This window comes from Myiozetetes cayanensis, unplaced genomic scaffold, assembly GCF_022539395.1.
Source record: "Myiozetetes cayanensis isolate MyiCay16 unplaced genomic scaffold, myiCay2020 scf30, whole genome shotgun sequence".
Taxonomy (NCBI): domain Eukaryota; kingdom Metazoa; phylum Chordata; class Aves; order Passeriformes; family Tyrannidae; genus Myiozetetes; species Myiozetetes cayanensis.
The window spans coordinates 6,057,187-6,079,743 of record NW_026087522.1 but is presented as its reverse complement, the minus strand read 5'-3'; positions in this window follow the sequence as shown (position 1 = coordinate 6,079,743).

Genomic DNA, 22,557 nt, shown 5'->3' with positions numbered 1-22,557 from the left:
TGTGTTGACTGCCCCCTGCATGTTTACTTTGTGATTCACTCCTTACTGAACATAGATCACACTCATTTTCTCCCTCCTCTCACATCTTTCAGCATAAAGGAGTAAGGAAGAAGGAACAGCGTCTAGAGACTCCTCCTCTGGGCTTGTGTCCTTTCAAATACTTCCAAAGTGTCTATTTAAGCCTTGTTTTGCAAGCCCATGTGTCAGGTGTGACAGGTACTCACCTTTGCTAGACATATCCTCAAGGTGAATGCAAGAATAGTCCTTGTAGCGATTCCTGTTCTCTTGTAACTGAACAGATCTGGGGAAAAGAGATGCATCCCCCACATTGTTTCAAGACTCAGCTGCAATTACAACCAAGTTTATGTACTCAGAACTGGAGCAGTCCAGTTGAGAATGTGGGTATCCTGGAGATCATTCTGTAGTCTAGGGAAGGAGGAGGACAGGCCAGTGCTGTTTACTGGTGTAGGAGTTACACTGGGAGCCACGTTGTGACTCACTGAAATGCTTGGTCCTGATTCAGCATATGTGCCATGCCTTGGGACACCCCTCATGTCCCTTTTTGTGGTGGTGGTTACTTTGCATCCAGTCGAGCCTCATGCATGAGATGTCTGCTCCTCTGTCCTCTCAGTGCAGCAGCTAAGAAACAGTAGAATATGTGCAACCAAATATTCTCATCTAAGTTTCTGATTCCTTAGTTTCATAGTCTGGCCTCCTGACTTTAGCTGAAGATCTTAGAATCATCATAGAATCAGAAAATGTTTTAGATTGAAAGCAACATTAAAACTCATCTCGTTTCAACCCCCTGCCATGGGCAGGGACACCTTCCACTAGCCCAGGATGCTCCAAGCCCTGTCCAGTCTGGCCTTGGACACTTCCAGGGATGGGGTAGCCACAGCTTTTCTGGGCAGCTGTGCCAGGGCCCCCCCACCCTCACAGGGAAGAATGGTAGAACACCACAGTACTCAGCAGCACACCTTTCTGTGCTGCAGGGAGGGAGCAGAGGATGGCCCAGGCTCTGCTTGGGGGGGCCCAGCAATGGCACAAGAGGAACGGGCAGGAACTGATTCCCAGGAAGCTCCAGCTGGACAGGAGTAAGAAGTTCTTGGCTGGGCAGTGACCCAGCTCTGAGCAGGCTGCCCAGGGAGGGACTGGAGTCTCCTCCCTGGGGATATTCCAGAGCCCTCTGGACACAATCCTGTGCCCTGTGCTCTGGGCTGGCCCTGCTGGACCAGTGACCCACTGGGGTCCCTTCCAGCCTTATATGCTCTGTGATTATGTGACTTTGGGGCAATGCAGAAGACCACTTGAATTTTTTGTGAGGGAAATGCCCTTGTTTTCCAATGCTTGAGCTAAATTTACGGTTGACAAGGTATCCATCACTTCAAAGTACCCTGAAAAAACTTGTAGTGCCTACAGTTATATCTGAAAGTCATAATCTCCTGAAAACGAGGCATCTTTGAAACACTTTTAAAGAGGAGGAAAGTAATTTTTCCTTGTTATCTGCAGTAGATAGAGCAAGGAGGTTTAGGCTTTATACTGCAGCCAAGGACACTCAGATTGCTGCTACGAGAAACACATGGTGAGGCCTGGAACAGCAGGGCAGGATACAGGCAAGGAACTGAGGGGATTGGTTATAAGGTATTTTGAAAACCTTTTGGCCCTGGAAGACAAGACTGACTGGATCACTCACTCTTTGAGTCACAGGTTAGCTTCTAATCCCAGGACTTCCCCTTTTCACATGCTGAAAAATGCATAATTTAAATATCAAGACTGGGCAGAGATTTGCCATAGGGTGATTCATGCAGGCTAAATTCAGGCATCTAAATGAAGGGGGCATGGAGCACAGTGGTTAGAGCCAGGTAGCTCAGAAGTGTTCCAGGGATTCTTTTTCTTTTTCTGTTTTGAATAGCAATTTTGGGCTTTGGGACTCTCTGCTGCCATCAAAGAGAGCCACCATTGAGCACTGCACTGTGCTCCCCAGCAGCAAAATTAGCTGAGGTCAAGCTGGGGACTGTCTCTTCTTCCATTATAACAACAGCCTGGGCACCCCTGATCTTTTAATCACCAATAAAAGAGAGAGTCCACAATGAAAAGCACTTGGATTTCTGTAGGCTTTTCCTGGAGTGATGAGTCAGCTTTGCAAAATGGTAACTCAAACCCGAATCTTGTTCATTGATTTGAAATGACTACAGGAAATCAAGTTATCCTGCAGGTCTGTTCACGTTTCTCTTCCTCTGCAGCAAGTGCACAGTGTTAACCTTGCAGGAAAGGTTTGGATTTCTCCACAGCATTGGCTAGAACTACTTTAGCACTCTCAAGTACAGAGATTGAAAGAAATCAAGAGTGTTTACTGTATCTGTAACTGTGAATCAATGGCTTGTTAATCCATGGCAGCCTCATTTAAATTAACTGTATCTGAAAGAATGAATTATTTTATGGTGATGGATAATGCACCTAGAGTAAGACATTATTACAGAAGATGTAGAACCTGGGAACACAGTGGAAGTACTTCATTTGAGAAGACAAGGCTGGTGTCAGCAATGTTTTTGCAGGCAGTTTTGCTTGTTGAATTACTGTGGAGAAAAAGGGCAGGAGAATCAGCTGGTCTCACCTGGCATAGTTGTGTGACTGCAATGGAGATGCAGGGATTTACGTCTGCTGAGGATCCAGGTCTGATACAAAGCCAGAGATGAAGTCCATGAAGAGACTTCTGGTGATTTCAGTGGGTTGAGACTACCAGTATATAAACTCACAGCCACATGAGCCTCACCACACCCCTGGTACTCCTGAGGTGTTAATATTGCTCCTCTGAGCACTGGAGACTGCAGTGCCCGTCCTGGAACAGCTGAGCACCTCATCTTCCTGAAGGTGCTTCATTCACGTGTTCTGTCTGCATCCCACCAACACTGCACTGATATTGGAGTAAATCAGGGCCAAAAGAATTAGACTAAAAGGTGGGTGCAAGAAGAAAGATCTTCCTCAGTTCTCGCTAACAGAATCCCTTATTGGCTCATCCCATGGCGATGTTAAGAGTCCACACATAAACTTTGTTTTGTAAGAATGGTGATACCAGATCAAACAACCTCCTCTCCAAAAACGTGACCTGGTTTGGGGAGTGAGGCACGAGTATACTTGGACTTTTTTTTTCCAAGGGGTTTCAGGATGCTGGTTTGGGCCGTGGTTGTTAAAACAGTGCAATGCTGTTCCTGCCCAGTCCCAGCTTTCTGCTGTACAGTAGGAAACGTGTTGTTGTGTTGTATTTTTTGTCAAGATAGGCTGGGAACCTTCTCTTCGAGTTCCTGGCATTAGGTATGAGATAAGAAGAATATGTACAAGCACCTTTTTTTGAAGTTGCACTCACAAGCAGAGTAAATAAGAGTCATTCCTTGGGGCCTCAGTATTCAGATCACATCTTCTTGCAAACAGTCTGTTGTTGCTGTAATTAGGCTTAGTTTACAAAATCTTTCACTAGCATTTTACAAACTGCCTGGTGATTTTTTAAGTGCCCAGTTAAGTTTAAAACAAAATCATTAAAGTCTGTAGTGTTAGAGGCCTGAGCAACTGTAACGTGAAAATCTTAGATAAGAGTAGTTAGCCTCAGTCAGACCCAAAATCGAATCAGACAGATAGCTGTGATTTATTGTGTGACAGATAATAAAGGGTGCTTAAGGAGTGTAGGAGAGAAGTCAATTTAGGATGACCCTTTCCTTGGTACATCCTCCCACCTCCAGGCAGTGGGTGGTTTAAAGTCATTCTGACAGCTGGACCAGCCAGTGCAGCCTCAGCAGCACCATGCTGGACCTGACCTGGTTCCTGCAGACAAGAGAGTTGATTGTGACATCCCATTGATATGACTGCCCTGCTCTGGGCGTGTAAATTAGTATCTCCACTCACTGGTTGCAGCCTGAGAAGGTGTACAGGTACAATTGTGGCTTGTGATTAGCAGTGACAACTCGTAGCTGTCCTCTGCACCTTCACTGAAAGCCACCGGAACAGTCGAACAGTCCCTTTAATTAGAAGTGTATTAATAAATCCATCTGGCTCTCTAATCCCCACACACATAGTATAGTGATTCATTAGCACAGGAAGAGGCAATTTAGATTTCCTCAGATAATAGCAGCTGTCACTAATCAAATTAAAAAAAGAAGTGCAAAGCTGAAGTTGGGCAAACTGGTCTGGCAGGAAGGAAACGACAGGCTGGGGCAAAGGACCTTCATCACAGCTGAGGAGGACAGGGACTGCTGGCAGAGAAAGTTCCCAGGGGCATCTGCAAGTCCTCACCAAAAGAATTGCCCTAGTGCATGGACAGACTGTGGCCCCACTGCTGAACCCACGCCTAGAGCCTGAGGGAGTGCTCTTGCTGACATGTACACCCTCAGTGGGGCTTTGGAATGTGCAGAAATAGCTGGTGCACATCATGCAACAGTCCTCATCAGCTACAGAGAACCATCCAGGCTGCACCAGCAGCAGCTCCAGCTCAGGGGCTTCTCTCTGACAGCCATCAGAAGCAGATATCTGAGACTGTAAGAGCTGAAACCCCCAACAGGTACATGAGGAACAAACATCTCACAGGAGCCCACACTGGAAGAAAATATGAAGATCCCTTCTCCCGTTTTGACAGCCATGTCAGGCACATGTATTTCCAGTGCCTTTTAAAATCTTTTTTGCTTTTCCTTCAGGAACATCCCATGGCAATGAGTGCTTTAGACTAATCATGGTATACAAATATTTCTTTTTGTGGCTATGAATTTTTTTCCTTTCAACCTCCTTGAAAGCTCCTCACTGGTGTGCTGTGGCAAGAACTAAAGGTCTCATCATCCCTTTCTCAAGTTATTTGTGGTGTTATCCATTCCTGTTTGTCCCCATTGTGAAGCAGTGGATTACCAATTGTTTTTTGTGTCTGAAGAGGCATTGGGTTAGTTGGTTCAGCTCCCTGTGGAGCATGGGAGACACAGGGCTGTGGCCATGCTCTGGGTGAGGGGGCACAGCCCACGTGCAGGCCCTGACCCTGTGGTGGAAATTGGTGAGGATTCTTCATGTATCTTCCTGGTTCAAATTTTGATCAGTTGCTGAAGCCTCTATTGGTTTGATAGTGTTATAAGTAATTAATGTATGAGATAACATGAGAAGCAGGAAGTGGCCTGTCCCCAGGCCTTGCTGCCACTCGTGCTGTGTGATTTCAGTCATTGTACACTTGTGCCTCGTGCTTTACCCTGAAGCAGAGGAATTTTGAAGGTTTTCCTGATGTCCAGCCTTGCCTGTGTGTATTGAAAGCGGGAGATCAAAGGAATGAAAGTGCTTCTTTAGCTAACACTACAGTGATATAAGCAATTAAAATATGAATTAATCTAAGCAAGATCAAAATGAACACTTTGAACAGAAGCTGTTGAAGTCACCTTGAGCATGTGCTTAGTGCTGTTTAACCTGGGTGATTAAGGACACTTACATACCATTAAAAACCTTATAATTCTAAAGTGAAATTATAGAATCATAGAATTGTTTAGTTTGGAAAAGACTCATGAGATCACTGAGTCCAACTGTTAACTCAGCATTGCCAAGCCAACCACTAAAACACACCCCTAAAAGCCACATCTATACATCTTTTAAATCCCTGCAGGGATGGTGACTCCATCACTTGTGGTGCCTTCTCCTGGGCATCCTGTTCCAATGACTAACAGCCCTTTCAGTAAAGAAATGTTCCCTAAAATCCAATCTAAACCTTCTCTGGTGCAACTTGAGGCCATTCCCTGCCATCCTGTCACTTGTTACCTTGGCTCCCCACCTGGCTTCACCCTCCTGTCAGGGAGTTGTAGAGAGTGAGAAGGTCCCCCCTGAACCTCCTCTTCTCCAGGTTGAGCCCCCCCAGCTCCCTCAGCTGCTCCTCCCAGCACTTGTGCTCCAGACCCTTCCCCAGCTCTGCTGCCCAAACTCCATGGGGGAAATGGGGTTGAGTCATTCAGAGAAAGGAAAAGGGGTAGCAGGAACAGAGGAAAGTGTGTTTGTGGTAGATCATGTCAGCCAGTCAAAGGAGGGGATTGTCCAGCTCTGCTCTGCCCTGGGGTGGCCTCACCTCAACGTTGGGGCAGTTTGGGGGGACACAATGGAAGGGAGAGATTGAGCCATTGGAGAGTGTCCAAAGGAGGCCACGAGGATGGGGAAGGGCCTGGATTTGAAGCTGTGTGAGGATACTGAGGGCACTTGGTGTGTTCAGCTGGAGCAGAGGAGACTGAGGGGAGACCTCCAGGGAATGGCTGGAGCTGTGTCAGGGCAGGCTCAGGGTGGATCTCAGCAAAAGGTTCTTCCCCCAGAGGGTGGTTGGCACTGAACAGGCTCCCCAGGGCAGTGGGCACAGCCCCAAGGCTGCCAGAGCTGCAGGAGGGTTTGGATGATCCTCTGGGGTACAGGGGGTGACTCTTGGGGCTGGGCCTGTGCAGGGCTGAGGGTTGGACTCCAGGATCCTTGGGGGTCCCTTTCAGTTCAGCATATTCTGTGCTTCTGTCGTTGACCACAATAATCTACCTTCAAAGAGGGAGCTACTGGGTCGGGTCTGATCCTTGGGAAGGACATTGTGACTTCTCATTCCCAGAATGTGCTGGATGCGTCTGAGAGAGACCTTTGGGCCAGGACCAGGGCAATCAAGGCATAGGGAGAACTCAAGAGAGTGGCAGGAAGCTGATGACAGGTACGGGGAATGAATCCACAGGAGACAGACTTTGTCCAGGCAGAACTCACCTGTACCTTTATTATCCCATATATACACAGAATAGGGGTCCAAGCTATCAAGCCAGGCCATATGTTTCTTATCTTCACACATACCACACACCCACCCTCGCAGCTGCCTTCAGCCACAGAGGACAATCATGTTTCAAGCAGCTTTCCAGTTTGACCTTGTGACTCTCTTCACACACACACACACACTAATCGTAGCTCTGGCTCGCTCAGGACCACAATATTTTTGCTTTAATATTTTCTTCTTCTTCTATCACCCAGGTGGCTGGTGTTGTCTTGTTTAGCTGTTCCTACAGAGAGGTGGGCAGGGACAAAACCAGGTGTCAGCAGTGGCACACAAAAAGGCTCTGGGATATGCAGAGTGCCTGCACACCAGCCTGCTGCTGAGCACTGCTTTGAGAGGAACCTTTAAGGAAGGGACCTGTTCCCCAGGAGCATGGTGGGAACCCTTATCCACACAGTACTGAGTACTGTAAAATGAAAAGCTGTTTTTTCTGATTCCCCTGTAAAGAAAACCCCACTGGGGTGTTAAAGCCCTTCCATGGTGTCCTCGTAGTGCAGTCCTGGGCAGATCTGGCAGAGAGATCTGACTGCCTCCCTTGCTGTCATAGCAGTGTTTCTCTGCAAGCTTACAATACAATTTTTAAGGCATTTTCATTGTATGCAGAAAGTTTCATCCAATGTTGGTCATTTTGCATTGTACATGGTATTCAAAATAGAAATCACTTATAAAGACAGTCAGTGTTTACTATACACAGTTGTCAGCTTTGCCAGTCATCAAATCCCCAGTCTTTTTATTCTTAACCTGAGAATCTCAGACATTATTTACTGGTCTTAAATATGTTCTAAAACATCTTTGCTGTGAATTGTTCCTCCTTTCTGGTCCATCCAGTAAATACAGCAGTGGTCACCCTCAGGTCTGTGGGAATAGTACCTCCTCTCCTCTGCAGAACAGCAGCACTGATGAGTGGAACTCATTGGACTCTGGAAAATAGAATATTCTTCACATTGAGGTAAATTTTAGCCCTTTTATCCTCTCACAGAATCAGGATGGACAGAGGGCTCATTACTGCTGCTGCTTGGCTATCCTAATATGAGTGAAAACATTTCTAGTGGTTGTTGGGAATTGCCAATTCTGGAATGCCAAACTAAACTTTTGTCAGAAGAAAACATGTTCTCACAGCTGCCATGGAGATTTGGTATTTCCCACCTATCCTAATAAGAAAACTTATTGGAAACAATAATGCACTGGGAGAAGTAATGCAGTTTATGCCAATAAGCTGCATGTAAAAAAAGTTTAATCGCTTTCCCTCAGCTCCATTACTGTCAGTAAAGATCCAATGCAGTTTCCACTGACATGTGAAAGCTTCTTTTTCACTGTAGTTGGTGCTGAATTAGTTCCTAAATAAACCTCTAGTCGTCACTTGAAAGGACTGTGCTAAGTGTATTATAATGGAACTCATAATAAACACATTTCCCTGAACTAATGCTATAGGATCAAATACATCAGGTTCCTGTGTTAACCACTGAGCCAAGAGAGGGAAATGGAATTGAAACATTGCTTCTGTCATTTATGCACAGGAGTGAGAGACATGCTTTCTCATTACAGCTACTTTACAGCTTAAATCAAACACCTTCTGTTGGCTTGCCCTTGAACTCTGTCCCCTTCATCTAATTAAGCAGAACTCTGTGAAAGAGAAATGAACCTCCGAGCTCGGCCCGCAAACTGTTGAGCACTGTACAGACTTAGTTCTAATCCTGCCATCAGGAGGGGTTTGAAAAGTTTAAATCAATTGTCTGTGGAAAATCAATTAGGAGGCAGAGAAGTTTGCCTTTGTGGCAAGTGGAACTGATTCAGCTGTGAATGCTTTCTGTTCAGAAAGAGTTACATTTGAGGTCTACGACAGCAAATATCGGGAGTGACTTTCCACTCCATGACAAGCAAAGAACCAGCCAGAGCTGCTTGCAGACCACTGACTCGATGCTTCAGCTGGTGACAGCAGTTCTACTGTCATGTCTCTTGTGCTGACATGCTCCAGGCGTTCTGGTAAATTCACTGTTCCTCCTTCACCCTGTTATTTTTGTGAAAACATGAACTTGGTTGACAGTGCAAGTTACTGCAGCATACACAACAGCCCAGCAAACCCCCAGCTTGTAGTGATAAGCATTTTCTGGCTGGTGGTGTGCACTTAACACTTTCCAGAGCTTGAAGATCATTCAGAACAAGTAAGAATCTTCAGTGAAACAAGTTAGTGTCAACAGTAAGTAATTTGGTTTTACTATGCATCAGATATCTCCAAGGGAGAAGAGGTAATGCAGTACTTCAAATTATTAAATCACAGGTTTGAACCTCTGTATTTTTTACTCTGAAAACCCAGAACTGACTCAGTGTCTGACAATAGCTGAGTGTCTTGGCATTACAAATGAAAGATGGAAATGTGAATTGCTCTGGAAGAACAGCTTTGCCTTAAGCATCCACCAGTCACCTCCTCAGCTGCATTGAGATGTGCCCAGTCTTAGAGAAGAGGTGAACCATGTAAACCCAACATCCAAAAGCAGTTTCTGGTCTCTTCTTTCACTAGTTTTCCTTCCTTCCTTTCTTTCTTGCTTGCTTCCTTCCTTCCTTCTTCCCTCCCTCCATTATTTCTTTTTTTTTCCTTCTGGGGACATTTTTCAGAGTTGTGTGGTACTTGATACTACACAAGTGAACAATAAAATCTGTTGTTAAATCTGCTTTAGTAGCAAGATAAGTCTTCAGGAATCCTTTTAACAAAAAATCAGTTCATAAGGGAAAGGTAGTTATGGAACTGAAGAACTTGATTTTATTTCTTGCCCTCATTACAGCCTGAATAGTGATGGAGGAAGAGGACAAGCAGAAGAGGATGAAACTCCACTTTTGAATGGTCAAGCAGTAGCAGTAGAGAGAGATCTTCCCTCAGAATCAGCTGGCACAAGTAAACAAGAGGTCAGACTGAAAAACAGAGAGGACATCTCACCAGGTAAGTAACTGGTTGGATAGGGGGTAAGTGGAACGAGTGAGGAGCATGCTGCAGTTTTCACTTTCCATATCTGATGTTTACTTGTTATATAAAGTGGTATTGAGATGATTTTTAAACAGTACAGGTCCAATACCAAAACTTATCACAAGTGATTTGCTCTGAGGTTTTTCAGGGCAGCATCACAAAAATCCCACAGAAGCCCCTCCTGCCTTGCCACCTTTATTTGTAAAGTTGTACAGCAAGTGTTGTAATTACAAGTTGGTACAAGTTAAATTAATTGCGTCTAGTCTGTTTTTAATGAGAAACAGGCAAGCTTGGTAATCTTCTAACATGTCCGGGAAAGCTGGATGAGTGTGTAAGTGCATCCATGCATTTTATTGATTTGAGTTAAAAATTCAACTAACTTCTGAAATGAAACCCATAAAAACCAAAGCACATTCTGAGATCTAAGAATCTCTTTCACACATAGAGTACCAATGTTTCTAAATTTCTTTTTCTCTGGATACAGAATAAAACCAAGAATATTTAATAGTTAATACCCAGTATCTTATTTTAGAGAAACAATTACTTTGTAATAGAGTTAGAGGTAATGTTTTAAAATTGCATATTTCATACCAGGATTAACAGTCACCACCATGAAGGCATCTCTGAGACACAGAGGGTGAAATCCATCCCTCCTCCAGATCAAAATGAAATCTGTCCCACCAAATTTGAAGTCTGGTAGAGAAATAAATGTCACCCTTGGTGACCACCAAATGTGGCTTTGGTGGTGTTTGCAATATATCTCACATTTTCTGTCAGAGTTACTGGAAAATACCAAGGTGTCTCAGAAATCCTGACAGGGGATATTGATTGTGAAATGCTGGAAGAGGGCTGAGTTTAAATGCAAGCAGTGTATGTCAGAGGAGTTGCTGATGGCCGCAGTGCACGCTGACAGCATGGACGGGGCTCTTGGGCAGGATGAGGAGAGAACTCCCAGCCCTCCCTTTGAGAGCTGAAACCGAGCCAAGGAGTGACACAGGCAGTGTCACTGGAGACAGGAGCGTCCATGAAGCTTTACCTCAGCCCAGTCTGAGCTTGCTGCTGACCTCTCTCCAGAGGGTGCTGTGGTGGACGTCAGGCTGGGCCTGGCTCTCCTGCAGGTCCATGAGATCACAGCTATCACAAGTGTCAACTCTTATCTAGCTGAACTTCCCCGGAGTCAAGCTTTCTGCTGTCATGCCCCAAAATAATTCACTGAGACATGTAAGTACCTTCATATGGATTTAGATGCCTATCTTTTCAGCACCTAGGATCAAAAATCAGGCTGCAGGTTTGGTCTATCTTGTGTTTACTGTCTGCTGTGGTGAGTGAAGCCTCTCTCCATGGCCACCGTGGTCCCTGGAGGAGACTCTGTCTTCCCTGTCTTTAAAACTCAGCTGAGGTAGGGCCAGAGCTGGCCAGCAGCACAGAGCCCAGAGTCTTGTGGGGTTACTCATTACAGAAAGGGATAAGAAGCAGGAAGACTGGACTGGCATGGGCAGCTCATTCACTTGGCTTTTCTGAGTCCCCACAACCCCCAGCCTGCAGGGTTGGGGACAAACTGCTGATGGTTTCGTGATGTGATAGCATAAAGGAGGGTAGGAGAAAGCAGTTCTTAGAGGGCAAAATCTGGGGGACAGCAATGTTCTGCTGGTGATCCACTGTCCTAGAGGGCCTTCTTGCAGTGTGTGATCAAGGCCCCTGCTGCCCAGTCCGGGCATTGTGCCTCCTCATTTGGCACTGTGAGTCCACTCAGGGCACTGCTGTCGCTTCCTACGTATGCACTGACGCTGTGTGAGCCATCACTACTGCTCTCTCCTTCCCCAGCTGCTGGGGAAGCTTAACTGACCTCTCCTCTATCTCCTTCATGTTCCCAACTTCTCAGCCAAAGATTTCCTCTGTTTCTGTGGTGTATCTGCTTGGAGGAAGCGTTTTCTTCTTTCCAGCTTTCTTGTGCCTTTTTCTAAGGGCATGTCCACTCTGCTCTGCCATATTCCACCTGCTGGGCTGGTTTTCTTCTTCCTTTTTAATACTGGAAACATGTCTTACCCTCATTAACCTCCTGCTTAGTAAAATAAGAGCTATAGCACAGAGATGTTTATATGAAGCTGACTTATCCAAGACTGGAATAACAAGTGTTTCTATGGGATGAGGCTGTGGGAAGAAGCATGAAGGACAGGCACTAATTGCCCTTTAAAGAACTACAGCGTAATACTTTTCTGCTGTTAATTCTTCATTTTCCTGATTTCCACAGTCAGTTTGAGGAGGTCAGGCCTATACTCGCTTGAAATTGATAAATGTTTTAATAAACTGATCTGTACAGCCAGTGTCAGTGCAACAAAGAGACAGGCAGCTGATCCTGTTGGGACAAAGGGCTGCACTTTGGCTGAGTGGCAGCCCTGTTTCATCTGCAAGCCAAAGTCCCTGTTGCTCAGGTATTTCCTCTTGCCTAATTAAATTGTCTGTGTGCTTTGGTGGAGAGAGATGCAAAGTGCAGAAGCAGTGTACGGTGCTTACATAACCTGAGTGATTTCTGCAGCAATCACTGTAGGAGTTAGCTAATGGCAGGGTACGGGAGCCTCCTGCTGAGTTTCCATTACCTTGTAATTTTCAGCTTGTTCACTGCTGCAAGAATGTTCCTCTGTCTTGTAATTCCTCCAGCATTCATGTCTCATCTTCTCCAGGCTTGAAGAGCATAAGATGCTTTCTGCTGGGGGATTTATTGAGATAAGTTATTGAAGTCAAGCAGTGAGGCACGCATCCAATATTATGCTATTCATCTCAGAATTTATGTTCCCTCTTTCTTTTGAAGATCTAATGTAATCACAAACAATTTGTTTTGTATATGTTTAAAAATTCATAATTTTCTTGTACAATGGAAAAAAACAGCACTTGTAGCTCATTAGTGGTGGGATTCACAAAACATCTGGCTTTTTCTTTTGATGTAATTTCTATGTGAGTAAAATTCAGCCTTCATTTTGAGCGGTTCAAATGAGGAGGTGAAATTGCTCTGCCAGAAACCCATTGCATGTGCCCATGAGTCAGCCTGTGTAATCTTCCAAATTTGAGACAATTATAATTTTTATTTTTCCTCTGGCATATTCTGACCATCTTCCTGGGGTGTGGGAGAAGCCCCTTCTGCTGAGCCTTTCATAGGGTGGGTCTCTACTCCGGGGCTCCTTCTTCTGTTAAAGCCCCTGGAGCTCCATGCTCATGATGCTGTACAAGTGTTTCAAGCTGAGAGCCTGGTCGTGAGCTCCCAGCTTACAGGAGGTGAGAGAAAGGTGGTAGATTTGTCCCTAACCTACAGCTGTGGGTGTTAGTAGAGATTTCAAGGGTGTGATTTACAACGATGTCAAGCACATAAAAATTCCACGAGGTAGCAACTCAATTCAGTGCTCAATTCATTAACCAGACTGTGGGCAATCTGGCCAGTCTCACTTGGATGTCTGTGGTAGAGCTGGGAATTAACCAAGCCTTCTTCTTCCTTAACCACAAGCCAACCTCTTATTTTTGAGGAGCTGACATTTGACTGTAAGCTGAATGTTCAGAAAGAATAAAAAGACCCCAGGAGCCACAGCAGATGAAGAGTCAAGCACTGATCATAAGCAACAGTACCAGTGTAAAGCATGGGCAAGGTCTTTAGGGCTTACTCCAAAGCACACTGGAGTCAGGAGGCGTCTCTTCTAAATGTCAGGTCAGGAACTTACTACTGCTGTGTCAGATGTTAGAACTGTTGCTGCTGTGTACTGCTAACATAATACTGATTTTTTTTCTAGGGCAACAAATCACACTTCCCAAGTTGATAAGGAAGAAAATGTGACCAGACAGCAAAATTGCCAACTTTACAGAAATGGTGAAACATCCTGGGTTTGCAAAATCTACATTGGGCAGGATGTATTTTCCTTTGCATAGGGTTAACAATATTGTTGAACTATTCAGTTACTCCTGACAAGGTGAGAAAGCAGCCAGAAGCTCAACAAAGCCACACATAAAACTTCAGAGGAGGGTTTACTGCCCAAGTGACTCAGCAGCAGCTGACAGCCCCTGATTCCACCTCTTGCCATGTCTATCAGGCTGAGCAGATTTGTTCATTTCTAGAGCTTAATCCACTTCCAGCTTAGTGGAAACTTCAGAAGTTCAGTGGAGACCTGCACCTGACTGGGATGGCTGTTGCAGGGCTCAACTGGTCTCTTTTCATAAAGGTGTCTTGTTCTAAATGTATGCACAAAACAATGTGTGACAGAGGCTGTCCTGTCACTGGGAGATGCTGACACTCTTCCTGAGATTAGCTTCATCCTTTGGATGGGGACATGCACTACTGCCAAGGCACAGCCATATGCTGGTGGTGGTGGATCAACCTGGCCTCCAGTTACACCTGTTTCTCTCATTATTTACCGGTCTCCTCTATCTATCCTGTTAGTCTGGCAGGTTGCAGTTTACATGCCTGAGGCAAAACCTCATTTCCAAGGTGCATCCACTGGTTACAGTATCCTGAAAACAGGTTTCACTGGCATGGCCCATCACTTGCTCAGTCTCCAGCTGTTTGATCTCCCCTGTGGCGACCATACCAAACAGGAAAGAAATGACTTTCACAGAGGAATCTCTCTTTCCAAGAGGGATTTACAGGCAGTGAAAAGTCATGCTGAAGTGAAGCTGTGCACAAGCTGCTGATGGGGCTGTGTCACGAGTGAGTGTTTTAGGTCACTTAGAGAATCACTGGCAAAGGTATTGGCAAAAGAAGGTGTAATATAACAGTGAAAGCATGATAACAGTTCTTTGGAAGGGTTCACTCTACTACTTACTAGATGGTTAAAGCACACAAAGAAAAAGCAAACTAAAATCTTAAATCAATCAATCTAAAACCAGAATCCACCCAAAACTTATCTCTTTGGAGCCTGGGGAGTGGAGTAAAGGGTAAGGGTTAGGGTCAGAGAAAAAAGGAATAAGGAAGTCACTCCCATTGAGGCAAAATATTCAGAGTGAAGCCCCTTGCCAAACTGAGCCATGGCCATGACAAATGTTTTATCCTTAAGTTTAAAAGCACTAAAATTTAAAAGCACTTAGTCGATAGCTTAAGTTAAACAACTTAACAAAGGATTCAACAGAATTTACTGTAGTGCAACAGTAACTCACAGGCCTGACTTACAAATCTAAACTGCTTAAGAGTCCAGCAGAGCAATATTCCTGTACATTTGCTGTGCCATATTCACACTTGCACAGACCTCAAGAGTCTGTACAAGGTACCTGTGGAAAATGCCCTCGAGGTCCGGGAAGGACTCCCGTGGGTGCCTCTGCCCCTTCTCAGCGGGTGAAGGTTCGAGGAGTGGGGGGATCAGCCCAGGCTCCCTCATCGTTGTTCAGCAGGATCCTCCAAGATTTACTCATGGGAATTTTCCATCCCATGAGTAAATTCAGGGTGGTAACTTGCTTTGAAAGCTCAGTAACAAAAAGGTTTCTTCCCTTTGGTTGTTATTCAGGCAAGAAAAATAATTCTGCAAGGCTGAAATATTAAAAACCAGGAGCCCTTTAGACAGCACCAGTTCCTGGGAGCAGCCGGTGTTTCTGATCAGCACTGGAGGAGCTCAGTCCAAGTGCTGCTTGTCAAGGCCAAGGCCTAATGAGCATTTCTGAGGTCATATTGTGGGCTGAGGGGGGTGGGGGGATGCACCACCACAGGCTGGCACAGTGTCAGGTGCCGGGACCCCAGAGCCATTCAGGTCAATGACAGTGTGGGCACTGTTAAGGAAGTCTGGGTTTCCAGGTCCTATGGTCACTTTTTAATGTCTCTCTTGAAAGATTCCAGGTGGTCAAGGGGCATCTCTCACCATCCTCTGTTTGGTTTGGCTGCCTGTTCATTAAATATGTCTGAAGGAGGCTACTTCTTTTATTTGAAAGATTATTATGTGCATGGAACACTCATGTACATATTTATTCATTTTTCTTTCCTTGCTATAAGGCACCAACTACTCATGTGCTCAAACAAAATTTTTCAAAACACTTAATACATGTTATACAGCGATGAGTCCAGTCAGTTAAAACTCTCAGAGGCATTTGTGAGGCCAGAGCAAAATTTTCCCATTAGTGCAGTTTGCAGACAAACACCAGAAACTACCAGGCACCATGACATCACCTTGATAAAGACTATAATTACAAGCTGATTCAACAGCACATAATTAACCCGTAGTTAATATTTGTGTATAAAAAAATATCAGGAGACATCATAATCAGTTCACCAGAGAAAAGTAACTTTTATTAAAAACCCAGGCTATATTGCATTTATAATAACCTGGCAATTACAAGACACCTCCTGCTTTAAAAAAGCAACCTTGTGTTTTGTTCTAAGATTTTGCTTTTCATAATCTCTTTTTTGTGAGACTTGATAGTGTTGGCTCTTTTGTTACTTAGGAAACCTTCTGAAGTCATGTCTCTCTGCCTTCCCCTGGATTTCATACTCTGGGGAATATCCTAAAGGTTCAGGAATGCAAAAGTTGTTCTGTCAAAACAAGCCTTTGAGAACAGTAAAAATGTGTGCACCAAGTTGAATCCTGATGTAAACAGATGTCCCAGATCCACTGAGGACAACAGAGTTGCTTCCCTTGTATTTACTCAGAGCTTTCTTTAGTAATTTATTTCGTAGATCAAGAGTATTATTTCAAGGATATGATAAAACATCTAATCTAAAAGTTTATCTAGTTATTTTTGGCTTATGTTAAACATATTTTGGGTTTCTCTGAATGCACTGTGGTTTTACTAGTCAAAATTTGTCATATTTTAAATGAAGTATAACTTGGAAAACTTTTGCTGCTTGTATTGGTCAGACCGTACTCAGATTTTATTTAGAAAGCTCTCCTTTGATTTGAATGTAGCCAATGTGTCCTTCAGCCTGTGTGTTTGTCACACTGGAGTCCTGTTCAGCCTTTGCAAAAACAGAATCTCATGTACAGCTTCTCCAGAAAGGGGAGTTTAGAGACATTTTGGTGCAGCAGATGGTGAGGATGCTGTGTTGTGTATCACCGTGGAGAGCAAACAACAGCTAGCTGTGGGATACAGCAACCCTGAAAGGCAGGAAAATTGGAAAACTCCTGGACAACACATCCAGTGTGTGTGATGTACTCGAGAGGTCATTGCTAAACAGTGAGAGCTTCAGTATTTTGCTCCAGCAGGTGACAAACATTTGCATGGCCTCTCGTAGGCAGCAGGCTGCCAGGACACACAGAGCTGTCAGGTCTGAGCCTCCAGACCCCTGTGCTGTGTGTGACACACCTGGGACATGTTCACAGCACAGGGGGTGTGTGAGTCAGGCTGGGTGCTCACCATGGGCTCTCCTGGCCCATCAACCCCTGCCCACCCACGGCACAGCTCTCGGGAGGACTGGGGAGGCCAGGGCTGGTTTGCAGCTCCATCAGCAGGTTTGCACATTTTGCTGCCCTAGCCAAGTTCAGCAGTACAAGAGTGAGTGTGCCCTGGAGAGGGCATCATGCCTTGTAGCTCACACATTAGGTGACAGGAGAGGGTTCCTTCTCCCAGGGGCAGTCCTGAAGCAGAGATTTTGTGTAGTGTCATGTTTTCCAGTGCTGTGTTTTCGGTTGCACAGCTAAGGCTGTTGTAAGATAACCCCATCTGTCTTCCACAGAGCTCACCTGCTTCATCTCCCCGCTGTGCTTCTGGTTTGTCTGGTGGTTACCTGAGGACTTGGGTTAAAGATCAGTATTTGTAAAGGGGAATGAATCGCCTGAGGTGTTATTGAACCTGTGTCAGCTGTTTAACATGAGGGTTTTCATTCATTTATTTATTTATCCGCTTATTTGTTGTACCCTCCTGTAAACACATGGCTGTAATCACTGAGGCACACTGTGGTTTGAAGCCTTACCCTGGCAAAACATGACTGCTTTTGTCTTTCCCCTAAGCTCTCAGAGCTTCAGATGGAAGAAGATGGAGAATTAAAAAGTGATCTCATTATGCTCTATTGTGCATTAACAAAACCCTGGCTCTAACACAGCAAATACAGATGGATGTGAAAATAATTGCTTGAAAGTCAGATTTGGGTTTTTCCTCTCACTTTATTATCTGGATCCTGAAGGGAACATTAGTGAATTATGGCATGGGAAAGTAGGTCAACATCAAACCTGAGATGGAGGGGAAATGTGGTGGAAAAGTACAGGACTGACCCTCTTGTAGATGGGCAATTGAAAGATATACTGAAATTACAGCCACAATGATCCCATAGATCTTCCTCTGCTTGCACTCTTGAAGAGCTTGGCTGTGAAACAGTTGTGCAGGCAAGTCATTAAAAAAAAAAAAAAAAAGGAAGATCCCTGATCCCTGTATTGATTTACACATAAAAGTCAAATGTTTCTGTTGCTGCAACTGTGATAATGAATTCAAAAATATTTGAGGAGCTTCTGGTTTTCAATATGACATGCCAAGGGGATGTGTGTCCTGGAGGAGAACCACCCCAATGTGGCAGGGGGTGGTGGGAGAGAATTAATGACTTTGCTGCTGAGCCAAGCACAATGCCCAGTGTCAGGAGGGCTTTGCTTTAATGAAACCTTCCGCCTTCTGCAGACCCTGAACAGCAGCCGTGGAGAAGCTTGGCACAATAGAACAAGGGTCAACCTGAAAAAGCGGAACTGGAGTTAAAAAGTGGCAAAGAGGTGAGGGGGCAGCAGGGGTGTAAGGGAAAAAGCTGTAGGGTTTTTGCCTTTGGTAACAGCTGATTGCAGCAGTCGTTGTTGGGAAAGGCAGTGTTCTGGGAGATGAGGTTTGCGTGCAGGGATTTCAGTGCATTGTCCCAGGGACTGGCCCGCTGCAGAAGGGCTGTAGCTGATCCATCCTGTTTGTCTTATCCTTATTTCTGGGCCTGCATTGATGAAACAGAGCCTGGTCATGAGAGGTGCCAAAACAACAGAGATCAAGCACACTTCTCCTGTCCCAGGGTGGTTACAGTTTCCATGAAAGAGAAAAGGTAAAGTTTATGTAAAACTAAAGAAAACAGGTAGAAGACATGAGGTGAAGTGCTCCTATGCCACCTGTCTTCCTTAATGCCAAGAGCTTTGGGGAAACTAGGCATAAAACACACCAAACTCTACACTTTCTCCAAACTTCACTGTTCTACAATTAAATGGACTGAAAAAGGAGAAAAGTGTCATTTCTTCTCACAGGTGATGTAAGGAGTGTTGACTCAGTTGACTCTGCAGTTTGGAAGAGCATTGGTCTGATTTAGCTCTGGGGAACAAGTATGTGCCAGTCATGGCACAAGGGAAGTTTTGGATTGAGCTATTATGGACCATGTGAGCCTGGTCAGCAAACTGGAAAGGAATATTCCCATGGCCAACCTGATAAATGACTCCATGCTCAGATGGAGCCATAGTCTTTGAGCTTCAAAGTCTTTGTCATTACAGGTGCATTTGCATGCAGAACTCCAGGGAGATGAGGATTTTTTGAACAAAAGAAAAAACAAGAATTTTAATTGAAAGGAGTCGTGCCTCTTCCTTGCTCACACCTTGTTTAACTTTTTTAACAATTGTCACAAATATCTCCAGCACTGTGGCAAGGACATTGCATAACTTTCAAAAACCTGGGCAAAATTTTGCACACAGGTTTTTCTAAAGAGAGAGGTGGAGCCTGGGAAGTCTTTGATTTCATGGCCTGATGCAATCAGGGAACATAAAATTTTGCTGACCTAAAATGCTTTCATTGGTCTGATTTTTAAAGGAATAACCTTTAACACAACACACCTGCTGTAGTGTCCTGATAATATATCGACCTGCAGAATCTCCAGGGTTTTTAGGCTAATATAGATTTTGCTTTTTAAGGGTCATGGATTTGTCTGCCCTTTAAATACCTGTGTGCTTTTCCCCTTGAGTAGGCACTGTGGTCCTGCCTCTGAGCCAGAAGTCCCCTGTGACCCTGGGCACAGCTCTTACCTTCTTCAGTACTTTTGCTCCTTGTGCTTGGGGGTGGGAGTACCACCACACACCTAGAAAATGGTGGTGTGCTCTGTGGGTTTGGCTAGAAACGGCCTGAGGGAAGCCACCTGAAGTGCAGGTGACTGATGTGCTGTTCATGTGTTACTGTAATATTAGTGCTTGATTTCTTCACGTGGATAATTGATGCTGGATTGAGCACTACTCTGAAATGAGGTGACACAAACCTGGCACAGGACTGGACAGCAGCACTGGTGCTTCAGCTTTCCCATACACTGAGATCAGAACATGCCCTGTTCTGTATTCCAGAGTGGGATCAAATGGAGAACAGATTGCAGTGGTTGACTTCGGTTGGGTGGGATGGGGTGGGTTTTCCTACCAGCAGTTCTGAACAAAGGCAACTCTGCGCGCTTACATCGCACGGCACGTTGGAATTTGATTTTACGGATTGACAGGGATTTCATTCAACAAAGGGATTTACATAAAATGGCTAATGGTTTATGCTGTGATAATACAAAAGTCAATAACAGTGTCGAGGGGAGAAAAGGACAGATCAGTGTAGAATAAAAATGCCTACTAGGATCTGATGATCTAGAGAGGTGAGGCTGGGAAGAAGTGGGTGCAGGTCAACAAAAGAGTTCCTACTCTTGCACAGGAACCTCAGATAACACAGCAGAAAGGTGCCATCTGAAAGGTGAGTGGTGAATGAGTGCCACCCCAAGGAAAGGGTGTGACACCTGGAGGGGCAGACAACCATATAGAAAAGAAAAGAAAGATGTTTTATCTGAATAATAATGCAGGAAGCTTGGGCTTGTTTATCTGCTTTTGAATTTTAATGATCGGTTCGAGTGATAATTACAGAATTTCTATATTTATATAAAACCAGCACATAAAATAGCACAATTTGATATTTATGAAGTGCCAGTTTTCCATAAATACAGAGATTTGTTAATGAGCGCTGGGAACTATTCATTAAAATTCAGAAGTAGATAAATAATGAATAGGAATTGCTGTTTATTCATTAAAATCCAAAAAAAAAAAAAAAAAAAAAAGGAAAGAAAAATATCTCCTCACTTATTGTTGATGAATCCAGCCTGTTTTATAAGCATTTTGCTTTAATTAATGCCATTTGACACTATTAGTGCCAAAATAGCAGAGTCTGCATTAAAGAGTAGGTCTGCATTAAAGCTATCTGAGGCCCTGGATTAGACAAATTTGGCTGCAGTATGAACATCCCTGGTTGCCACAGCCATCAGTGCATCCCCAGCGGGGAAGCAAGGGTCAGTCAGTCAATGCCCGTGTGATGTGGGTCCTGTATAGACCTGCTGCTTCTCCACGGGGTTTCTGTGCTGCTTCTGAGGGAGGATTTATCCTCCTCCAAAGGAGGGCTTTGCTGATGGAATTTCAACAGAACAGTAGATTTCAAAGGAAAGGCACGGTTTGAATTTGGTACAGGTCATAGGTTTTGTGTCAACCTGCCTGCAAACTCAGCCAAAGATAAATATTGCTTATATTCGGGTCCTCAGTTTTCAAACCTCAATTCTGAGCTTTTGAACTGACAACTGCTCTTCTCAGGAGATGAGAACTTGGCCCAGATTTGAGGCCTTGGTCGTGGTAGTGCTCTTTGGGCCCCTCTGCCCAGGCTTCTGAAAGGAGGGGAACATCTCTGCCATTAATGTGGAGTTGGGCAAGGACACTGTGCTGGGGCCAAAGGGTTCAGCCTCTTTCTGGCACGGGCCCTGGCCACTTCAGGCTGTCCAGGGGTGTGTCTGGTGGAATGATGCTGGTAAGAAAATGGACAGATGTATGAAACATCCCTTCACACCACATGCATGTACCCCTGGAATTTACCATCACTTGGAGTGTATTCACCCTGGAATTTACACCTCACCCTTGTAAGTGAGGCTAGCTAAGGTTTTATGTAACTGCTGGATGAGGAATGGCTTTCCTGGAAACCTGGATATTTATATTAAATAGCTGATCACTGGCTTAGCATTCAGACCACTGAATAATCTGGAGCAACATCATGTTGCAACCAGGGCACAGGCTGTCAGGAAGTAAACTTCCAGACAAAGTCTTTCATTTGTAGCATTGTCCTTCTTTCCCTCCCTACCTGTGACTGCCTATTTTGTTCCCTTTTATTGCTTTGTTCCATATATACCTGTGCCTTTACACTCTTTGAAGTGTCCTCCATGGTGTGGAGGTGGCTGCCCTGAATGCTGATGAGTCTCTGGAAGCCTGGACAGTGTTTTGTTGGTTTGGGGGTCTTTGGGAGAGCTCACCCACTTTCCCATGGCCAGCCCAGGAGTGTGGGGTCAGAGCCAAGGGGATTTTCCCCTGGGATTTGGGGTTGTTGGATCAGGCTCTGTGGGGAGCTGGCTGGTTTTTTCAGGCTCTCACTGTGGAATATAAGGGGAAAGTGATGCTGTCAGCTGTGTAACTGTCAAGAACACGAGGTAAAGGGTTGTCAGGGAGTACGTGGAATTGGAAATAAGGATTCAGGGGCCCCTTTAAAAGAGCTCTTGTTTCTTTTTGAAACCAAGACAGACAAAATGGGGCTTAGTATATTAAAAAGAGTCTTAATGGTATTTGTGCTGTAAAAGGTCCCCTCTCAATCTTTCATTCCTTCTGTCTCTCCTTGACCTCTTGCCTTTTCCCAAAAGTTGGCTTTAAAACAATAAAATGGGGGGTTATGTAGAATACCAAATTGACTCCTGTGGGGAGCAGAATTAATTCTACTCAGGAGCAGAAAACGAAACCCAGAAGCATCAAAGCGTAGACATAAATTCAATATCCCACTGAGCCCATCACTTAGAATACTTCACCCTTTCGTGTATGTCTACCTTTCAATCAAATGTAGATGTAGGGAAAGGGCT